Here is a 5,988-nt window from a genome sequence, read left to right as displayed (position 1 = left end):
GGGATCACAGTCCAAAGTTACTACAATATATTATCTAAAATGTCCAGTTTTCACCAACAATAAAAAAGTTGCCAGAAACTGTCACTAAAGGGCACAGACGATGGACTTACCAGACAAAGAATTCAAAGCAGCTATTATAGATATGCTCAAAGAACTAAAGGAAACCATGTTTAAAGGATCAAAGGAAAATATGACAAAAGTGATTCATCAAATACCGATAACGATAAAGAGAAAAAATTATTTTTAAAGTCCCATTTTGAAATTTTGAAGTTAAAAAATACAATAACTAAGTGAAAATTCACTAGAGGAGTGCAAGAGCAGATTTGAGATGGCAGAAAAAAGAAGCAGAAAACTTGAAGGTAGATCAATAGAAATTGTCCAACCTGAATAACAGAAAGAAAGAAGCATGAAGAATATTGGCAGATCCAGAGAGACTTTTCGGACACCATTAAGTGCACCAACATATGCATACTAGGGAGTCTACGAAGGAGAGGAGAGAGAAAATGAGATAGAAAAAATATTGGAAGAAATAGTGGTCAAAAACTTCCCAAAACTGATGAAAAACATTCATCTATATGTCCAAGCTCAATGGACTCCAAATAGAACAAAGACTAAGAAATCCATACTGAGACACATCATACTCAAGGTGCTGAAACATAAAGAGAAAAATCTTAAAGTAGAAAGAGGAAAATAATTCATCATTTATAAGAGAGCCTCAAAAGATTAATAGCTTATTTCTCAGAAACAATGGAGGCAGAGAATGAAGTGCAATGACATATTCAAAGTACTGAAAGAAAAAAACAAAAACTAATCAAGAATCCCATTTCCAGCAAAACTGTATTTCAAAAACAAAGGTAAAATAAACACATTACCAGATAAATAGAGAACATATTGCTATCAGATCTTTCTTGCTAAGAATACTAAAAGAAGTGTTTTAGGCTGAAAGGAAATTACGTCAGGTAGTGATTTGAATCCACACAAAGAAATATTGAGCATGGGTAAAGGTAAATATGTAGTTAAATATTAAAGATAAAAACCCACTGCTGTCGATTAATATATATAAATATTAAAAAAGATAGTATAAATATATTTTTTCTTCTCAACTTATTAAAAAGACAGTTGCATAAAATAATAATGATAAAATGATATTGCTGGGACTATACATATAAAGAAATAATAAAAATGACAATAATAGCACAAGGAGAGGGGATGTAATAGAGCCACCTTAGAGCAAAGTTACTGTATTTTACTGGAATTAAATTAGTATTATGTGAAATAAATGGTTTTAAGTTAAGATGCATAATTCCCCAGAAAAAATGATAAGAAAATCATTCTGAAGAATATATTAAGAAGAAAACAACAAAGGAATTAAAATGATACACTAGAAAAAAAAATTATTTAACACCAGAAAAGGCAGTAAAAGAGTAACAAAGGAAAGACATGAGAAATATAAAATAATAGAAAAATAACAGATATAATACCAACATACCAATAATTACATTAGAAGCAAAATGATTGTGCTCACTTCAGTAGCTTTTGTTAGTGTTGTTAGTTGTGGTTGAATTTATTCTGACTCATGGTAACCCCATGTAGCAGAGTAGAACTGCTCCATAGGGATTTCAAGGTTGTGACCTTTCAGAAGCAGAGTACCAAGCCTACCTTCCAAGGCACCTCTGGGTTGGTTCGAACCACCAACTTTTTGACTAGCAGTTGAGTGATGAACAATTTGTGCCACCCAGGAACTCTATGGCTTCAATAGCACGTATTCTAAAACTGAAATAATACAGAGTAGAATAGCATAGCCCCTGTGCAAGGATGACATGCAAATGCACAAAGTGTTTCATATTTTTTGAGCAAAAAAATCAAATCCCAAAAGGTTGCATAATGTATGGTTCCATTTATATAACACTTTTGAAATGGAAAAAATACTAGAAATAGAGGGTAGATTAATGGTTGCCAGGGGTTAGAGATGAGGCAGCCGTGGGCATGGGAGGGAGGCTGGTGTGGTTATAAAAGGGCAACACAAGGGATCTTTGTGGTATTGGATCTGTTCTGTATCTTGACTGTGGTGATAGATACACAAACCTACCTGGTGATAAGATTGTATAGAACTTAACACAATACAACCACACACAAATACAAGTAAACAGGGGAAATCTGAATAAGATCTATGGATAGTATCAATATCAATATCCAGGTTGTAATATTATATTGTACTTTTGCAAAATATCACCACTGGGGGAAACTAGGTAAAGTGTACAAGGAACCCCCAAATATTATTTTCTTAAAACTGCAATAAAATTTTCAATTAAAAAGTAAAAGGATTAAACATTCCAATCCAAAGGCAGATTTATGAGAAAGGATATAAAACAAGATCCAACTCTATGCTCTATATAAAAGAAACACTTTAGGTTCAAAGACACGTAGAGGTTGAAAGTAAATGGATGAAAAAACATGTACCATGCAAATAGTAACTATAAAAGAAATGAAGTGGCTATACTAATAACAGACAAAACACTTTAAGACACACACAAAAAATACTAGTACAAAGAGGAACAATTTTATAATGATAAAGTGTCTGTTCACTAGGAAGATAAAACAGTTATAAACACATATATCCCTAACAACAGAGCTCCAAAATACATGAAGCAGAAGCTGACAGAGTTGAAGGAAGGAAAAAAAAATACCATTGTCATTGAGTCAATTTCAACTTCTATCGACCGTATAGGACAGAATAGAACTGGCCCATATGGTTTCCAAGGAGCACCTGGTGGATTCGAACTGCTGACCTTTTGGTTAGCAGCCAAAGCTCTTAACCACTACACCACCAGGGTTTCCGAAGGAATAAATAGACAATAATAATTGGACACTTCAATATCCCACTCTCAATAATGAATAGAACAACTAGACATAAAACCAGTGAAGATACAGAAGAACTGAACAGTATCAACCAACTTGACCTAAGTGACTTCTATAGAAACTCCACTCAACAATGGCATAATAGACATTATTTCAAGCACACATGGAACATTCTTGAGGATAGACCATATGTTAGGGCATAAAACAAGCCTCAATAAATTTAAAAGGCTTAAAATCATGGAAGTGTGTCCTTCAACCACAATGGAATTAAATTATAAACCAACAAAAAGAAATTTGGGAAATCAATAAATACTGGAAATTAGACAACTCATTTCAACTAAACAATGTCATAGAAGAAATTGCAAGGGAAATTAGAGAATATTTTGAACAGAATGAAAAGAAAAGAACTTTCAAACTCTATAGAATACAGATAAAGCAGTGTTTAGAGGGACATTTATAACTTTAAATGCCTATTACTAAAGATAAAAAAAGATCTCAAATCAATAACCTAAGCTATAAAAAAAAACATTAATAAACAAGAACAAGAACAAACGAAACCCAAAGCAAGCAGAAGAAAAAAGAAATAATAAACATCATAATGAAAATCAATGAACTGAATGTGGAGCCAAAATGGCAGCTTAGTCAAGTGCACCATAATGTCCCCCTGTACAAAAGACCCCAAAATACAAGGGAAACAGAAGCAGGTAACAATCTGGAAACCCTGAACATCAAAAATAAAAAGGTCTAAGAACTGAACTGAACACCAATTGGAAGGAATAAGGAAAGCAGCGAAAGAGGAGTAACACAGAGCAGAGGAGCTCAACCAGTCATTCTGGTGCCCTGCAGCAAACTTAGGACATAACCATCAGTGACTCTGAGTGAAGAAAACAGCAAGGCAACTTCACGACTTTCCCCAAAACGGACAGAGAACCTCTATAGACACATATGGAAAGAAATAGAAACAGGGAGGATGCCAGATCCAGAACTGGAGATGCTCAGAAGCAGTGGCCCTTGACCTCAGGGGTGAGTGGCACACATGAGGCAGTGGACCCATGGAGTGTCAGCAGAAGCTTTCCCACCTAACCCGTCCCTGAGTGGCCCCCATCCTCGCACTTAAGAGAGCACAGGTCCCCCTCACTGGTTGCAGCAGATGCAAGGTGCCCTGACACCTGTGTATCCTAGCTGGAAGAATGCACTCCCCCTCAACCCATCCTCCTGATCAGAGAGACAGAGAGTCCCACACCCTGACTGCCTTGCCTGACTAGGGGAACACAACACTAACCTATTTTCTTCCCCCCTACCCCACCCAGCCCTGTCCACTATCCCCTCTTGGCCACCTGACAAGTGAGACTAGGTGCACCCCTGTGCATGTGCTCTCCTACCACCTACTCCCTCCCATCCAAGGGTCTAGTGGAGAGCAGCGGCAGCAGGACAGCAAGAGATCTCGCCTACCACTCCTTCCTCTTTCCCCCTATCCAACATGAGGCAGCACCTCTGTGTGCACATCTGCCAGGCAAGACTTCATCCCTTAACCTGCCCAGTGAGGGGTAGAAGAGCAATGACTGCACATGCATCCCTCCGTAGCCTCTTCCTCCTCCCTCCACCTGATGTGAAGCTGCACCACTGTGCTCAAATCTACCAGGCACAACTTTCTCCCTTAACCCACCCAGTGAGGGGCAGAGGAAACGCTACTGAGCACACATCTACCAGCAGCCACTTCCTCCCTCCCCTTGCCTGACACAAGGCAGCACCTCTGTGTGTGCATACACCAGATGCGACTCCATACCTTAACCCAGAGAGTCAGAGGAGCAGTGACTGTGTGCACATCCCCTTGCAGCCCCTTTCTCCCTCCCCCAACCTGATGCGAGGTGGCACCACTGTGCACACATCCACCAAGTGTGACTCTATCTCTTAACCTGCCCAGCAAGGTGCAGAGCCGCAACTGTGCTCGTAACCCACTGCAGCCCCTTCCTCCCTCCCCTTGCCTGACACAAGGCAGCACCTCTTTGTGCACATCTGCCAGACTCAACTTCATCCCTTAACCTGCTCAGTGAGGGACAGAGGAGACATGACTGTGCATGCATCCTGCAGCAGCCCCTTCCTCCCTCCCCTCACCTGATATGAGAGAGCATGCATCCGCCAGGCTCAACTCCATCATTTAATGCACCAAGCAACGGGTAGAGGATCTATGACTATGTGTGCATCCCCTCTGAGACCCCTTCCTCTCTCCCCTTGCCCAGCATGGAGTGGAAAAGGAGTGAGTTCATGCGTACCCACCCTCTGTACCTTCCTTCTTCTTCCCACCACCAACAGACAGATGCCCAGGCAAGGTGGAGGTAGAGTGACTGCATGACTACCCACCCGTGCCCCCCTCTACGGCCCCCACCTCCCCCCAAACAAGCAAGAGGTAATGAGCACACCCCTGCTTGCTCACCACACCCACCACATTGGCCATTCTGCCTGCACAGAGAGCACCATCCCCCGCCCTGAGCTACTGAACCAAAGAAAGATGGAGGCCAAAGCCCAACCAACCCACTCTAAGCTGCCCCGCAAGATCAGTAAACAGAAGCCTGAGCTCCCACACCTACCCACCACTCCACTCACCCAAAGACAAGTAGGGAGTGCTCCAGCACAGCCAATTCAGTGAAGAGAGCACCATTCCAGTCATGCCTGCCAGGAATCACCAAAACAAAGCAACAACAAAAAAAACAGGACCCAGCAAACAATTATACAAATAAAAAATAAATGCAATAATCTCTTAATGTCCTGGAGACGACAGACAATAGCAAACCACCTAAAGAAGCAGAGCAAGATAGCATGAGAAAGTGACTGTAATAAAGAGCCACAAGTCTCCCTGAGGAAGAAAAGGTAATGGAGCTTCCTGATAAGGAATTCAAAAGACTTATGAATAGGATCCTCAAAGGAATCAAGGAAAACACAGACAAAACTATGGAAAACATAGACAAAACCAAGAAAAGCACGAACAAAACACTAGAAAAATTCAGGAAAACAACAAAAGAACAAAATAAATAGACAATTGGAAATGACACAGAAACAGCAACTAGATATTCAGAAGCTTAACAATAAAATTGCAGAAATTGACAACTCAGTAGAAAGTCATAGGAGTAG

The 5,988-nt window shown here is 40.2% G+C and overlaps 1 non-coding gene across 1 annotated transcript; it reads left to right on the top strand.

Annotated features, from left to right (window-relative positions):
- The first annotated feature begins 1,739 nt into the window (after positions 1-1,739).
- On the top strand, positions 1,740-1,850 carry LOC111752788 (U6 spliceosomal RNA). The gene has a single exon (XR_002787703.2). It is a non-coding gene; the product is annotated as a U6 spliceosomal RNA (small nuclear RNA).
- Positions 1,851-5,988: the final 4,138 nt, after the last annotated feature.

Source organism: Loxodonta africana, chromosome X, assembly GCF_030014295.1.
Source record: "Loxodonta africana isolate mLoxAfr1 chromosome X, mLoxAfr1.hap2, whole genome shotgun sequence".
Taxonomy (NCBI): Eukaryota; Metazoa; Chordata; class Mammalia; order Proboscidea; family Elephantidae; genus Loxodonta; species Loxodonta africana.
Note: the sequence above shows the minus strand (reverse complement) of the source record. Positions and strands in the feature narration are given on the sequence as shown.